At 34.5% G+C, this 17,067-nt stretch overlaps 1 long non-coding RNA gene across 4 annotated transcripts in view; it reads right to left on the bottom strand.

The window, feature by feature from the left end:
* Nucleotides 1-17,067, bottom strand: part of LOC140621505 (uncharacterized) — a 324,736-nt gene that overhangs the window by 232,841 nt on the left and 74,828 nt on the right. For all 4 annotated transcript variants that reach the window (XR_012021239.1, XR_012021235.1, XR_012021237.1 and 1 more), the window contains exon 2: nucleotides 5,010-5,132. This is a non-coding gene — a long non-coding RNA (uncharacterized lncRNA). The remainder of the gene's footprint in view (nucleotides 1-5,009; nucleotides 5,133-17,067) is intronic.

The following is a 17,067-nucleotide window of genomic DNA, read 5'->3' as shown; positions in this document are numbered from 1 at the left end:
CTACTTTTTTTTTCTATATGTGTTTCTGTGCTTTTTGTGAAATATATCACACCACACTTGATATTCCTTCATCAAAAACCATAAAGGGAATTTATAAGACTGACAAAACTTTCTTGGTTTGTGGAATCTCAATACACTAAATGAGAAGAAACATATTAATCCAAAAATACTATTGTTTCATTTACTCATGTGCTAGCTCTCTGTATTCTGGATTAAAATAATAAAATCTTAATGGCAGAGTATTTTCCACCTTCCATTAAAGAGTCTTTCACATTCAGCTTTTCTTCCTCAATGCCTGGTTATGTGCTCAAGGAATGCATATTTAATTTAACAAGATAGTATTAAAATATAATTAAAACTATAAATATGCAGGAACAAAATAGGATAATATATAACCAGACCAATAAAAATGAGCCATTGAATGACATGCAATATTATCTGAGCCACTACCTTGTCCTACTAACAAAGATAATTGCCAATTTGACTTCACAATATTTAGTGGTACTTATTATTTCTTCTTTATCGTCAATATGTTGCTGTGATCTCTATTTGTATTTTGGGCTGCGGCTGAATCTCTATTTTAGTTAAAATTTTAATACTTTATAAACATAAGAGGAGTATTTTTAAATGAAGTATTTTAATATACATATAAATATTTAAGGAAAGTAGAGCATTTATTTAGTTAGTTGAACTTTCTGACTTTGTTTACACACACTAAAAGGGGAAATATTTCTGGGCATAAAACATTGGCAGCTGTTTTCTCTGACAAAAAAATAGTACACAAAAATCAGAACAGACCAGCTCAGTGCTTCCATTTCTTATCAGATGTTCAGATAGTTTGAGGCGCCGAGGGCACATAGAGAAAAAGCCAATATAGAGTTTGAAAAGCAATTTGAACTTGTTCTGAAGCCATAGCTTGCAATCTGAAGTGTTTTAGTTGATAACCATTTTATATTCTGTCTTGCTCATATCTTTCACTGTCAATATTGCTGACAGTTTAGAGTTTTTTAGGCAAAAAGTAGTCCCTATCAAGATGTACTTTCTCTATATTTAACAGACAGCATTTTACATTCAGCATTTAATCAGAATTTACTACTCACTACGGAATATCTACTTAAGGAATATATATATATATATATATATGTGTATATATATATGTCTGTGTCTGTCTGTGTCTATATATAAGTATATATATATATATATATATACTACATAAGTATATATACTTATGTAGGTAGATATAGATAAATAGATTGATAGATAAGAAGATAACTTTCTTCTTGTTGGGGACGCTAAATTTATAATGCATACTTTGTTACTGAACTAGAACTCTACTAAATGTCTCTACATCTAAAATCTCTCAAAGAGTTGGATTTGTGGTTATATGATTCTGACCTACAGGTTTATAAAAGAGAAAACCAATATAAGTATTTGTATCTTACGGGGCCAGTGGCGTAATGGATAAGGCATCTGACTACGGATAAGAAGTATTTGTATCTTGATGAAACAATTACTCAATACATTTATCATGTTCCTATGTATATAGAACATTGAAGAGTTATAAAAAATATTTTCTATCAAGTTTTTCAGATAAAATTTAGATATACCTTTATATTTTTCACATAAACATCAGAAAGCATTTCTGGCATTCATTTAAAAATTGTTTGAAGTTGCATACTAAACATGAGGAATATTTTCATTCTGTGAGAATTTGCTAAGATTTTTTTTTTTTAACAAATGGAGTTAATTAACGACCACTTTCTCTCACTTTCCACCATGGTGGGGTGTGTGTGTGTGTGTGTGTGTGTGTGTATTATGAAAAAACGTGAATAGACATATTTTCCACTCCTTGCTGAAGCATATTCAGAACCTAGTCTACAGGTCCAGGCTCTGGTAGGCAATGTTATAAAAGAAGCAGAATGATCAACGATGAAACTCCCAGGAAGTCTTACTGTCTTCTTCTGCTTCTACTCAAGGCCTGTAGTCACAAACAGCTGCTACAAGCCACTCACCAGCAAACAACCTTCAGCATACAAGAAATCTCACAAATAGGAAGCACAATTCCAGGCCAGAACAAATAGTTTCTCTAGAGTGAGTGAACGTAACCTGACTTTCCATTGCTGTTTATGCTCGCTTGGACAACACAGAACTTTGTATGTCTATCCATAAAACTAGGAACTAGACCATGTCTAAGCCCTGTTCTTTGAAGTTTTGGGAATACATTGTCCACACTTAAATTTGTGTCCTATTGATTTGTTTTTTCTACATCTCTCCCTTAATACTCTCAGGCTTCTAGCCAGGATTTATACACTGCATTGTTTTGGTTCTTGGCCTGTAATGTATACTTCAACTTGCCTTAATTGCTCTAATTAGACTGTGATTAACATGTTCTCATGTCATTTGTTTGTCTACTTGAGACAGGGTGCTGTGTCTTCTGAGCTGACACTTCCTCCCTTGATGTTTTACTTCTGTATAAATTCATAATATTTCTTTGCCAATCTTTATCCTATGGTCACAAAAGTGTGATGTATAGAAGCTGACACCACGTATTTCTGACCAATACCAGATTTTAGAATAAGATAAATAATGTATAGATACCATTGCAGAATCACTCCAAATAAAAAAAAATTGCAGTATAATATAATTTTTTTCATATTTAGTTAAATTTACTTTACATGTCTTGTGAGTAAGCATAATCCTTACAAGAAGGTACAGATACCAAGCATGAAAATTGTCAGGCCAAGGATTGACACTGCCTGATTTCACACCATGTGGAATAGTACGAGTTTATTGTTTATCTGTGACAAAGTGATACTAACTTGACAATAATTAAGGTATATGGTGAAGGCCTTTTTCTGGGATTTAGACTGCAAAATTCTGTGTCCTCAGTCAATGGAAGGGACGAACTACCTGTCTGGGGCCTTTTTTTTATAAGAACACTGATCCCATTCATGAGGGCTCCACACTCATGACCTAAGCAACTCCAGAAGGCCCCACCTCATAAGATCATACTTTGGGCATGAGGTTTTCAGTATATAAACTTTGGGGATACAGAAACATTCAGACTATATAGCATTTACAACCCATATATGAAACTCCTACTTATATTTTTACAATGTTTCCCATTAGATTATAAGCCCTTCTTATAAATTCCGTGTTGTAATTCTTTCATAACAAATTATAAATTATTTATCTTTTCCCTGTGGTGTAAATAGTTTTCCCTAGAGTGACTTGGATTTTGGGATGTGCTTCTGCAGAGAATCAGATCTGAAATATTTGCAAAACTGAACTTTAAGACATTTAAGTCTTAGAGATGTCTCAGTTTACTAAAAACAAGCTCAAATAATACATTCTCTGTAAGCATGTTAGAAAATGTTAAACTGGGAAACATTCCATTAGTGTATCTTCTCCTGATTTCCTATGTCCACATAAAAACTTTGCTTGCATGGCAATTAGCTTATATTCTGTTTGTCCATGGCACACATCTTTCTTGATATAAGAAATACACAGCCAGAATACTTGAGTCACCACAGGGAAGGACATTGGCCATTGGCCCTAGAGAGATATCTTCTTCCCACTATAATTTCTGAGTTAATATTCTACTGGTATTGTATGTAGGCATTGACATTTGGAGTTAGACTCTTATTACAATATCATCTAGACTTTTCTGGTTACTAAACTTATATTTTTCAGCTACTGAAATTTTTCCCACATAAATTGTTAATTTAGGAGAAAAGATAGCCCTGGGGTCTCTAAGGATAAAAATTTCAATTGCTAATAAATTACATTATTTGATTATCTTAGGAGTATTAGGTATATGAAGTCTTAATAAACTGCTGCCTTGTCATTTTTCTTTTCCTTTATTTTAATTTTAATCTATCTCCTTGTATAGATTTATCATCAAGGTTCTGTGAGCTTTATATTAAAAGCTAGACAGCTTTTCATTTTTAATCTTTATTGCTGGTTTTCTATGGCTGTGTAGCAAATTCTGACAAATTTAGTGGCTTAACACAATACACATTTACTAGCTCAGTTTCTGTGGGCCAGGAGTCTGCACACAGGATGGCTAAGTCCTCTGCTCAGCATCTCATAAGGCTGAAATCAAGATGTCAGCAAATCAGCAATATCATCAGAGGCACTGTGTCTGTTCTCAAGTTAAATGATTGTCAGTATATATAAGTTCTTTGCAGGTATAGAACTGAGGTACGCAGCGGCTGGAGGCCACTTGCAGTTTCCTGCCACATGGCTGCCTCCACAATACCATAGTTCACTTCTTCAGGATCAACAGAAAAAAGCCTGCTACTGCTTTTAATCTCTCTGGCTTCTTCTGCATTCTAAATAATCATCTGATTATGTCTGGCTGAAATAAAATAATCTTTCTCTAATGAACTGAAAGTCAACTATTTAGAGACCTTAATTACACTTGCAAAATTCCTTCCCTTTGCCATGTAATACAGTCATATTCTGCTACATTCACTCTTCAGGGGAGGGATTACAGAAGAGAGAAAATAGTTTTCCATTTTTTTTCCTCTAGAAGTCATTTATTCAGATTTATTTATTTATTTATTTGTGAATTAATTCACAAATTTCAATACACTACTCCATTATTATACATGTGTAAATATCTTCTCTAATTGTTTAACAATTACTTACATGGTTTATTCCTGCCCCCTTTTTCTTTATTTGTACACTTGCCTTTGTACTGATCAGATTACCCTTAAGTATCTAGGATATAACAACAATTCACTGAGTCAAACTCTGTCAGCTACTTTGTCTGATGGATGTGCTGAATCTTCTCCGGCTAACTGCAATTGTGCTTGCTTTTTCCCCCCTCGTGCTTCCTTTTTAATGAGACATTGAATTTGACCTGATTTCACCTTGAAGAAAATTCCAGCATGTCAACAGCCTTTTAGAGTCTCACACTCAGCAAATGTAGTTCAGGCTTCAGTCAAGAACTGTTAACATATTCTGATGAAGAATCAACGAAAAATCTAGAATCTTCTCCTTACCACTTATGTAGCTTCTTCTTACATGTCTTGCTCTGCCACTTCCATCAGCTTTAGCAGCCTCCTAAGCTCCTTGAGGTTGGGTGTTCCATTTGGGACTTATCTTCCTATTTCCAGATTCAAGTCCTAACAGGGAGAATGCCGAGTTTATTGAGGAATGACCATGGAGTTCATCTCATGCAGTTAACTTTTGCCAAATAATACAGTCCAGCAAAGCTGTTGTTCAATTACTAAAAATAGTTGGCTTACTAAAAATAGTTGGCTCATATGCTTTGTCTCTTTTGAAGTTGTTTTTTTTTTTTTTTTTTTTTTTTTTTTAGACAGTAAATCTGGTGCCAATTTTCTGTCATGGCAGCAAGAGGAAATCCCTGCAATAATATAGAGTCAGAAAAGATATTTCAGGGGGTTTGAAGTTACATACATTAATGTTAACATACATTATGTTACATACATTAAGGGTTTGAAGTTACATACATTAATATCATAATTGATATAAAATATATGATCATTGAAAATTGATCTGCCATGGCCCTGAGAATTCCTCAAACTTTGACCAGAGAGTGAGAAAATTAATGTTTTTACACAATCCTCCACATAGGTGGAGGACATCAATCAGAATGATAATTCCCTAAAGTAGGGGTGCCTGGTGGCTCAGTTGAGCATCTGACTCTTGAGCTCAGCTCACGTCCTGATCTCAGGGTTGTGAGTTCAGGCTCCATACTAGGCCTGGAATCTACTTCACATAATAATAATAATAATAATAATAATAATAATAATAATAATAATAAAATTCCCCAAAGTAGATATGACTTTTTGCTTCAATTGATTTGAAAATAAGAAGTGGAAAAAAAGAAAATAATAAATGGATATATTTGAATGAGAATAAAGTCATGAGAAGTAGATTATGCTTTCCAAAGTGTCAAGACATTTTGAAACAGTAAGTCCATTCATTCTTTTTGTATTGCAGAACATAGAAAAGTGAAGATAGAACCCTATGACACTCTGTTATCATAAAAATGAATTATTAGATTGATTTAGATGGGTGGTCAATGGTTATAATATAGTAACTGAGTTATTTCCTGAAAACATTCTCACTGTATGAAGTGGCCTATTATAGAAAACATTTTTTTAAAAGATTTTTTATTTGTTTATTCCTAGAGACACAAACACACACACACAGAGAGGCAGAGACACGGGAAGAGGGAGAAGCAGGCTCCATGCAGAGAGCCTGACATGGGACTCGATCCTGGGTCTCCAGGTTCACGCCCTGGGCTGCAGGTGGTACTAAACTGCTGTGCCACCAGGGCTGCCCTAGAAAAAGCATTTTAATTAATCTTCATATGATCTAGAACTTGACATTTTAAGTATGAGTTGTCCCAGGTTCACTTTATGCAGGGTGAAAATGATCTCAAGGGAATCTGGAACTTTCAGCACTATCACTATTAATTAACATCACTTTTTTAAATAAGAAACAGTGGATATGACTTGAGTTTAATAATATTTCAGGGTAACTAGATAACCATCTTTTAATACAAATTAATAAACAACTTCTAGAACACTAGAGAGGGCTGTATTGCTCATTTTTATTTTGAAGTTTAAAGACCTCTAAATATCTGGAACTACCTATATGTTTATACATATTATCTCTCTACATATCTGTGTATCTATCATCTATCTATCATCTATCTATCTATCTATCTATCTATCTATCTATCTATCTATCTATCTATCTATTATCTATCTATCTATCTATCTATCTATCTATCTATCTATCATCTATCTATCCATCTATCAGCTAACAAGCTAGCAAGCTAAACTATATGTAGATACACACATACCAGGGTGTTCTAGCTAAGTATATTTTTTCAGTGTCAGTAATATCAATATAGTGATAATGGGTTTATTTAACTAGCTAGAAAGCTAACTCTAAGTGAATGGAATACACAAAATTTAAGAGGAAAATAAAGTATTGAACTTTCAGACACTGTCAAAAAGAGGCAGGCAGGTAGATGGAATTGGATGCACTAAGGCAGGTAAGTATGTGTCCAGGAAAATTGTGAACCATGTCTCTGTCAAGGAAGGGGGTCATAGGAGGTTTAAGGGCACCTCAAAAAATATTAAGTGGTTGTCTTATCTAATGTCTCCTTGGATTCAACCTGGTATTTATTTTTAATTTACTTTCAAAAGAATGTGCCTTTCTACATTGTTATAGTTTCTCTTCCATTTTTATGTGTTTTTGTTTTGTTTTGACTTCCATAAAGGTCCCATATTCCCAGCTTCACTCATTTGTTCAAGCCTATATAAATATGTAGTGAGCACCACTTAAGCCACACACTCTTTTAGGTACTGCTGGCAGAGCAAAGACCAAAACCTATAAAGCTCCCTGCTTATGTGGATTTATACTCTGGCAAGTTCTTAGTGTCAATGTTTAATTATGACTGCTGAATGGGACACTTTTCCTGGTGGAAGAAAGCATATACATCTCCTTTTATCTTTTATGCTTAGTTCCTACTGCTCTCCATTAAATTTTGATGGACCATGTGAAACCACTGCCTACTTTGAATCATATTTATTTTTGTTGTTTGAGACATGCAAACTGTTCCCATATACATTGAAAACCCATCTGTAGCATACTTCATACTTGTAACTTCTGGCCATACAATTTTTTTTTTAAAGTTAACATTGTTGGGGATCCCTGGGTGGCTCAGCGTTTGAGCACCTGCCTTCGGCCCAGGGAGTGATCCTGGAGACCCGGGATCGAGTCCCACATTGGGTTCCCTGCATGGAGCCTGCTTCTCCCTCTGCCTGTGTCTCGGCTTCTCTCTCTGCATCTCTCATAAATAAATAAAATCTTTAAAAAAAAATAAAATAAAATAAAAAATAAAGTTAACATTGTTTCATTTTTTTTGACATCCTGACTTCTATTTTTGAATATGCCACAATACAATTGAATTGAGTGATGATTTATTTAAACAGAAATATATGACTTTTTTGTGACAGATGCAAAGAGGTTTCTAATTAACATGGAGCTTCCTAGTATACTTGCATTAACATGACTTAAGAGGCTTATAATATTCCAAGAACCCCTCCCAAACATCCTTCCAGTAAAAGCTTTTTGCTTAAACCCAAATTTAAGGTGAATTATATCAAAACATGTCTTATTTTAGCTAGGTCCTATTTGAATCCCTGAAATACTTGTAGAAATGTGGAGATTCTCTCCAGTATTTCAGCCATTAACTATGCCACAGCTGCAGCTTGTATAAATATCCTGGAGTCACCCAGCTTTGTGGTGAGCAGGAAACTTTTGGCAGCAAGAAATAGCTGTTTGCCAGCAATGAGTCCCTCTGAGTATGGGCTGCCTCCTGATTTCTTGCCATATAGCCAGTTTCCAGTTGCTGTGTAATCACCAAGCACAATACAAGATCAAAACAAATATGTCTTTAGGTTGATATTTTTCAATTTTTCCACCCAGCAGGTAAACAAACATTTGTCAATTTTCTCAGAGTGAGCTCACTTCCAATTTTGAGGAACTGATTATAGAGATTTCTTTGAACCCACTAGAAAGGGAAGATGTAGGTCCAGGTTACACAGTGGTTACTACTTTGTTGAAGCCCCTTTGAGATTTCTCCCAGAAGGAAAACTGCAGATGAACCCCACTGTGCCAGTCTGTCACTGGTGGTAGGTACACACATTACTGTTCTATGGAGTTTCAGCAGTGCCTTTGCCCCTAAGCTTGATCTTGGGACCTCAGATAAAACATCACCCATGTGTTCAAATGATTGCTCAATGATTTTATTCATTTCCCTAAAATAATACTCCAATATAAAGCATATGAGTAATAGGATAAAGTTATTTCACCATATCCACACATCCATGAGCAGAAGCAAGATTTTATCCTTTTTCATGTATAATGCATGCAAGCAGTTCCAAAAATATTTATTTTCCTATAAGTTCTCAGATATGCTTATCACTATATTCAGGGTATGGATATTGTTAGTTACATATGTGTCTTCCCTGATTGTATATCTTTTAAAGGCAGAAAATGTATCTTAGACATTGATCCAAAAAAATCACCAATAATATTTACTACACCTTGTAAATATTCAGCAAAAATTTGTTTGTGTCTTTAACAATTAGGAAGAGTTGGAAATCAGATATACTTGGTCTATAGGAAAATCTACATACATGCTTATTTATTCATTTGTATAACAATCTTTATATATTATCATTACTATGTTTTCTCACATCTATTTATTTTATTATGGTTTTATATTTTAAAACTCATGGTAGCTTCTGCTATTTTCTCTCTTTCTAATATTTTTAAGTCCCAAAACAGTTCTAAGAAAAATACCTTAGATTCGAGTGCTTAGGATGAGTAGGGGGCTTGGTTAACTCAGGGTATTCTCCTCACAAAAAAACAAGTGAACACAGTAATAATGTGAGGTACACTTGGGAATGGATGTGTTCATTTGTATTTCAGAGATCTGCTCTAATATCTACTGAGTGACCTAATCATTTTGATGTATCCATTATCATGTCGCTTCTACTCCTCTGTTCACTTGGAAAAGAGAAATGGATTTTTCAAAAATTTGCAGATGACAGTTAAATATATTCTCAAAAAATTATTTAAAACAAGTTTGAATTTCCTTCAATCAGTACATCCTTCCATAATCCCTAAAAAACCCACTGTAGCCCTGGGCCTAGAGCTTGTTTCTTGGATCTTTTATTATTCACACATACTTTGTCATCTTATTTACCCTTTTGCTTTAAAAATAACAGCAATATGTGAATTATATGCAAAATTATGTTTTCAGTTGTGAACCCTTGCCATAACTACATAATTCTAAAAACAACCTACTCACTGTCACTAATCTAAAATATATCGTAACCTGGATTGTCCAAAAACAAACCACTACACTTTGCTTAAAACCTACTACTTCTCACATTTTTCCCTATCATATCAATGGCAATTTCATTTTGCTTTGCTCATTCCAAAACATTATCATTTTCCTTGAATATTCACTTTCTCTTACTGTATATACACTCAATCTTTCAGCAAATTCCACATCTACTTTCAGATATATCCATTATTGACCAATAACTACAAATTTGAATGCTATTGTCCAAAGTACAACCACCATTTTTCATTTGATTCCTGCAGTAGGTTCTTAATTGAACTTAATGCTTCTACCCTTCACTCCCTACAGTATAATTTCAAAACAGGAGACAGATTATTTTAAGAAAGATGATGTCAGTCATCCTATCAAAATTCTACAATTACTTCATACTTCATGTAAGATAAAATTAAAGTTCTTACATTTGCTCTTGAGCTTCTTCAAGGTCTATTCCTGCAGAATCTATATCCAGATATATATCTGAATAGACTTATCATATATATATATATATCATATATATACACATATATATGCACACACACCTATATATATGTAATACATATTCACATATAAAAATTTCATATATGTATTTCATACATGTTCATACACATTCTCACACACATATATACATTATATATATTAGTATGTGTGTGTATATTCCACATGTCTTAAATACACCAGGCACATGCTTTTCATTAGTTTAGTCTTAAAAGGTAATCTTGTATGACATTCTCTAGATATTGCACACTCAGTGATTTTCCAAACACAAAATGTAGTTTTAACCTGAGGTTTTATTACTCAATTAAAACACACTTCATTTAAAAGCTTTCCTCTGTAGGCCACAACTATTGAAGATATTATTACAGAGCTGGAATCTCTGAGAGAAAAGAGACATTAAATCCTGAAATAATAGAGGTCACCTATTGATATTTAAGTATGAATAAAAAGGCAGACACCTTATTATACTGGGAGGGTACCACAATGGCAAACAGGAGGGTGGGTAGAACGACAGAGAGCAATGGAGGTGGTTATAAAAACAATATTCTGAGAGGCAAGACAAACTGGTAACCAACAGCATATTGCTCAATTTATGCAAACAAATGAAATTAAGAATGAATAATCAGGAGTCTGTGGAAACCGTTCTAAAAAATGTCATGACCCCTTGTCCAGGTGCTGAAGTTGAATCGATTTTCAGATTCTAAATGAGAGACCAAATTCCCATGAGAAATGATTCTGCAATACAAAGGCAAATGTATCCTGTAATGATTCTGGCAGTTTTCCTTCAAAGGACTCTAAGCCATTTAATCTACTTGAAAACACAAGGTTTCAATGACTGTTAGGAATAGTCATTGATACTGAAGTACTTGCAGGGTTTTCAAAGCATCATTTAGAGTTGGGGCATACATGTGTCAGGTTTTAAATGAATCCAGTATTCATGACACACACGCACACACACACTCAAACATACATATACATACATAAAATGTATGAGTGCAACGAACAGACTTGAAAATCGACAGATCCGCACATAATTTTGAGGTTTACAGAGAGATATTATAATAGAGATAGTGAAGAGAAGCCAGTGAAAATGCCTCTCCCCCTACTTGGCCAAGAGACCAAATTGAAAGCAATTATCATGAGCCAGAGAAATGCCAGAGATTAAATGCAATTAATGTAAATATGCAAGAATTATTGTCCCCACAATATTGCCATTTAACTTACCAAGTGGCAAGTGTGAGCCCTTGTTGCAGCTGTAGAGTCAGATGTATCATCTTTGCTAGTCCAAATTAATAGCCTCAGAACACGGCACATGGTCCTCAACCTGTCACAAGCATCATTTCCTATTTCTATCAAAGAGGAGGCATTCACTGGCCACATTCACATGTGATAGACAAAAAATACATGTTAATAGTTTTAGCCAAAGGCTGTGATAACTTTCCTGCCTGTTTTCACTGTATAGACCAAAGGAATCTGAACCATCTAGACATTCAACAGCACATCATATTGGTACATTCTATTTTTGACATTATTATAATTGGGCCAGAAGAGCAAGATGCAGCAAACACATCAGAGGCCTTTGTAACATGCATGTTCCCCTAAAGTTGGAGATAACCTCATAAATATTCATATGCCTAATATATCACTTAAGTTTTTAAGAATTCAATTATTAGTGGCATTCTGGTTTACTTCTTGAAAAGGAAAAAAAAGAAAATTCTTGCATTATGTAACTTCTCCCCTAAGAAAAAAGCACTACACATGATGGGTCTTATCAGGTTCTGGATCTAGCATACTTCATATCTCAGAGTGTTGTTCAGATATATTTACTGAACAAGGCTTGAAGAAAGCTATCAGATTTATTGAGGCCCAGAGCAAGAAAAGCTCCACAGAAGGTCTGTGGCATGGTGCACACAGGTCCGCATTTTGGATCATATAGTCTAAGAAATCCTATAATATTAGAAAATGTCCTGTGCAAGGTTTTAACAAACCTCAAATTCAGCTTTATAATGAAGATCCCTAGTTAAGAAACAAGGTCATGTCCTCTGCAGCAGAGATTTATGTAAATAGTTTCAGTAGTGCTACAGAGTCTGGGTATAAATGGAATATCTGGTAATGGAATATAAGTGATCATGCAGCAGGAATTTCCCATATATTGGGTATGGTCAATCCCATCAAGTCATATATTGGGCTAGCCTACTGATAATCCATGTTAAGATGGTATTATAGCCAAGGCATCAGTTTGCTGAATCTTACAATTAAACTGATCAAGCAGATTCGGAAAACCATGTCATCTGTGTTGCTGCTCACTGTCTCTCCATTACCTCAAGCCTAAAGCTGCATTGGTAATACTGATGGGGTCTAGAAAGGTTTATTGGGTTTTGTGACTAAGAGAGAAGGATAAAAGTCAAACTTGGTTCATGGACATGTTGATTCAGTATGTGGATGCAAGCTCAGGTGGCCTTAGAAGACACCACTGGGGACAAACACTGTCATTCATTTGGTTTGAGATTAAAAAAAAAAAAAAGTGATCCAATCTTAACATATACACAAACTTGGGCAATTTTGAATGTCGCTCTTGGATTATCAGAGTTATGGAAACACAAAAATGGAAAAACTACCAGGACAAGGATGTCTGCATAAGAGGCATGTGGATGAACCTATGTATATGCAAACAAAGTGTAAATTCCTTTTATTGCCTTTTAACAAAAACTAATTTCTTCAATGGAAGAGTCACTAAACAGTAAAATAGACAAAGTGCTGTCAGCTGGTCATTGACTAGTACACTGCAGGCACACAGGACTCATCTTTGGAGAACATAAATGTTAAGAATGCAGATTCTGCATGACTGCAACAGCCTGGGCACTACTCAACAAGTCTGATCCAGCTATCGCCACCAATGAATGTCAATTGGCCAGTGATAGTCACTGGCTCAGCCAGTGATAGTGGCTGAGCCTCTTACAAAACATCATTCCCCCCAAACAATTAACCAGCTGCTTTGGATCACTGAATTAGTCAAGTAGAATAGCATTCTTCAAGAAATGGCACTGATTCATCTTGCTTGAAATTGACATATATTCAGGAATCAGTTAGTTTTTCCTGACCTGAGGGCTTAAGCCAGCACCTCTCTTCATGGGTTTACAGTGCTATGTGTGTATGTTTATGTGTGTTTCATCAACACAAAGTCCTGCCTAATATTGCAATGGATAAGAGACAAAACTTACAGAAAAAGGAATGTAGAAACATGCACACGCCACTGGGATCCATTCAATGGTGTATGAAGCTGACCCAGGCTCTCTCGTTAGAGAGTGAATCTTTAAAAGTTCAGGAAAATTGCAAGCTAGCTGATATTACTTTGGTAGCTTGAAATTGGCCACAGTGGGAGTACTTATGATGTGGAAATTGGCAAATGCTACATATCAGGACTTTCCCCTGCACAAAGTATTGATGGTTATACATTTGCCAGAACAGAACTGGGTCTCCCAATTTTATCACATACCACGCTACTCAGAGGCTGCTTGTCAAATAGAGAGATGAAAATCCCTTTTAAGAATGTATTTGAAGAACCATCATAAAAATAATATATTTTAATCATAATATATGATGATGTGCCTTCCTTCAGAAAGAATCTCACAGCTTAAATCCCTAAATATTGCATAGTGCCCTGTACCCAATAGGCTGAGTAAATGGGTCAGAAAAACAAGGAGTAGAAGTATGAATGACTCAATTTATCAAAACCCCTGGTGATGCATTTGGATAATGTATATATCCCAAATATAAAATTTTAGGTTTTCTTACTTTAGGAACCTTGGTTCCCAATAGTTAAATACTTCCATCAAGGGCATTCCCATTTATCTATGATGTACATTTACTGACAGATAACTTATGCCAAGGTGGAAAGTAATTAAGAAAAGGAATCACAGCATCCAGGAAGGAGCAATTTACCTCATCCCTAAGAAGAAGTTGGCATTTTTGTTACATAATGGAGGCACAAAATAATATGTTTAGTACCAAGATGATCTGATGATGCATCTCCTTAACTCACCTCCTGACTTATGATAGCCAATGGAGTGGTACAGCAGCAGATAGTCTGAGAAGCACATGGTGTTCAGGTATTAAGCTTTTATTACCAATAGTGACACCAGCAGAGAAGGAAGCTAATTTCAGAGAGGAAGTAGCAATCATGAACTTAAGATCCAGCAACAGAGGTGTTATTCCATTCATCTTCCTCATGTGAGATTCTCTATAAATGATCTTTTTAAATTTTTTTTCTATAAATGATCTTAACCAGAATGTTGGAATGGACAATTCCATAAATGTTGACTTCAACACATGCAACTAGAATTTCTGAGCAGCACATGTGGTGATCTACAATAGTGTGCTGCCTAGATACTTCTGTACAATAGAGGCACTCATTCTACTGTTGAGAGTGTCGGCTGCTGATGAGAAGGCTCCAGTAATTTCTATCAGTCTCACAAAGCTTCCTCATACAAGATTATTCTACAGTGATTGGATATCTAATGATTACCTTCTTCCAAAGATTGGACAAAGCATGGGGATCCAAAGTCCCAATCTCTGCATCAATTGGAATAGTTCTGAATGTCCTTCCCACCTCCAGGTCTTCCCATAGACTTACTTATAATTCATATTCTTTCTCTGCCTGATGTTTGCAGTGATTATTCCTGAGATAACCCCCTGATACATTTTCTTCTCTCAAATTTTGGAGGAGCAGAATATGTTTTCTGGGGAATTTGGCCTATGCCAGTTCTTAATATACCTTCAATGTTTGTATTTATTTGAGAACTAATGATGAAATATGTTGCATATTGTATTGTATTTTTCAAATTGTTAATTATGCAAATTAATATTTAAAAAATATAAAATTGTTCATGTTTAAAAAATATAAAATTCAGTGGGCCTTTAATTCAATCTGTATTGAACTGATGACATTGACAAATTCAGGGAAGGAAGTACTCAAAGTTGGCTTTTAATGAAAATAATAATATGGGATGAAATAACTAGATATCTCATTTTAAGTCTTCTATTCCTATATATTTGCCAAACATGGACATATAATGTATCTGGCCAAATTGCTAATACAGAACATCATTTTTAATCATAAATCAAAGAGAATATTTTTTGGGGGAATTTAGCATATTTTTGGGATTAAAATCAGGCAGATCATTTCATTATAGGTGTTTCCTAAATCCTTCCTAAATGAATGAATAAATGAAAACATTCATAAAAATAATTATCCCTGAATTTTATCTTTATTAAATAAAAGGAAATATATCTTATCTTTTTAAAGATTTTATTTATTTAGAAACAGAAAGAAAGTGCGAGCAGAGGGAGGAACAAAGGGAGAGGGAGAGAGAGAGAATCTGAACTGAGCATGGAGCTGTACATGGGCCCCAGTCAGGGCCTTAATCTCAGGACCCTGAGATCATGACCTGAGCTGAAGTCAAGAGTCAGATGCTGAAAGACTGAGCCAACAGGTGCCCCAAAAAGGAAATATATTTTACTATATTTTAATCTGAAAGATTATGTTATTATAGTTTAACTTTTCTATGGTAAAACTACTAGATAAAAACAAATTTTCTTTTTTTCCCCAGAAACTTCAAGGTTTGTTTCACATGATTAGCTATTGCTATTTGCCACTGATAAGACTGGTAGACTTAGGATTTAAGTAGTGTTCCTACAATCCGTATGTATGTAGTTTATGTAGATTCTCATTGTCCAAAGATAGTTCACATTTTTTTAGAACACAAATAAATTTCAAATATGAATACAAAACAAATGTATTTTCATATTTTGTTAAAATGTTAATCCTTTATCAAGTAATCAATATGATCATAGTCTTCCCTTGAGATAGATTATGGGATGGAACTTGGGCAATTGCTAAGGAAATCATTTCAGAACAACAGTAATTCTAATAAGCTGTATCATTTCCTTGTGTTTGCTTTGAGCCAAAGACATCCACGAAAAATTCAGGCATGTCTTGGTTTTAGATGAAATTCCAGGCTGTCTTCCAGAGATATCATTAAGTTGGTCAACATTTAGAAAATATACTCTTCAATGAGCCCTAAATAACTTAAAAGAATCTGCTGCTAGAGTTTGAAGCCTGTTCATTCTTTACCTAATGCACAACCATTAACAAATTATTTAACCTCTGTATACTTTTATTTCTTCACCTGTAAATTTAGATAATGGAAATAATATTTATCTAACAAAATTATTGTGAGACTTAAGTGAGATTGTATACAGAAAACACTAAATTACCTAGCACTCTACCAATGCTAAGGAAATGTTTGCAGTGATATTTACAATATAATTTTTTTGGAGGTAGATAAATTCAAACTTCTTTTTTAGCATCCATTATTTCTTTCCCCCAAACCAGGTTCCTCTCCTATTCTTTTCTTTTCTTTTCTTTTCTTTTCTTTTCTTTTCTTTTCTTTTCTTTTCTTTTCTTTTTTTTTCTTCCTCATCTTCTCTATCCCAATGCAAACTGGAGAGGATCTTTTATTTTCTTACTACTCAACAAAATGGTTTTGGATTATTAGCAGACAAGTAAGATGACAGCTGGTCAGCATTTAAGACATGGTTTCTCTTGGTATCGTTCATTTGAAGATATCGTTGGTATCGTTCTAGAAGGATTTATATGAATCAATTAC

The sequence above is a fragment of the Canis lupus genome, chromosome 30 (assembly GCF_048164855.1).
Source record: "Canis lupus baileyi chromosome 30, mCanLup2.hap1, whole genome shotgun sequence".
NCBI lineage: Eukaryota > Metazoa > Chordata > Mammalia > Carnivora > Canidae > Canis > Canis lupus.
Note: the sequence above shows the minus strand (reverse complement) of the source record. Positions and strands in the feature narration are given on the sequence as shown.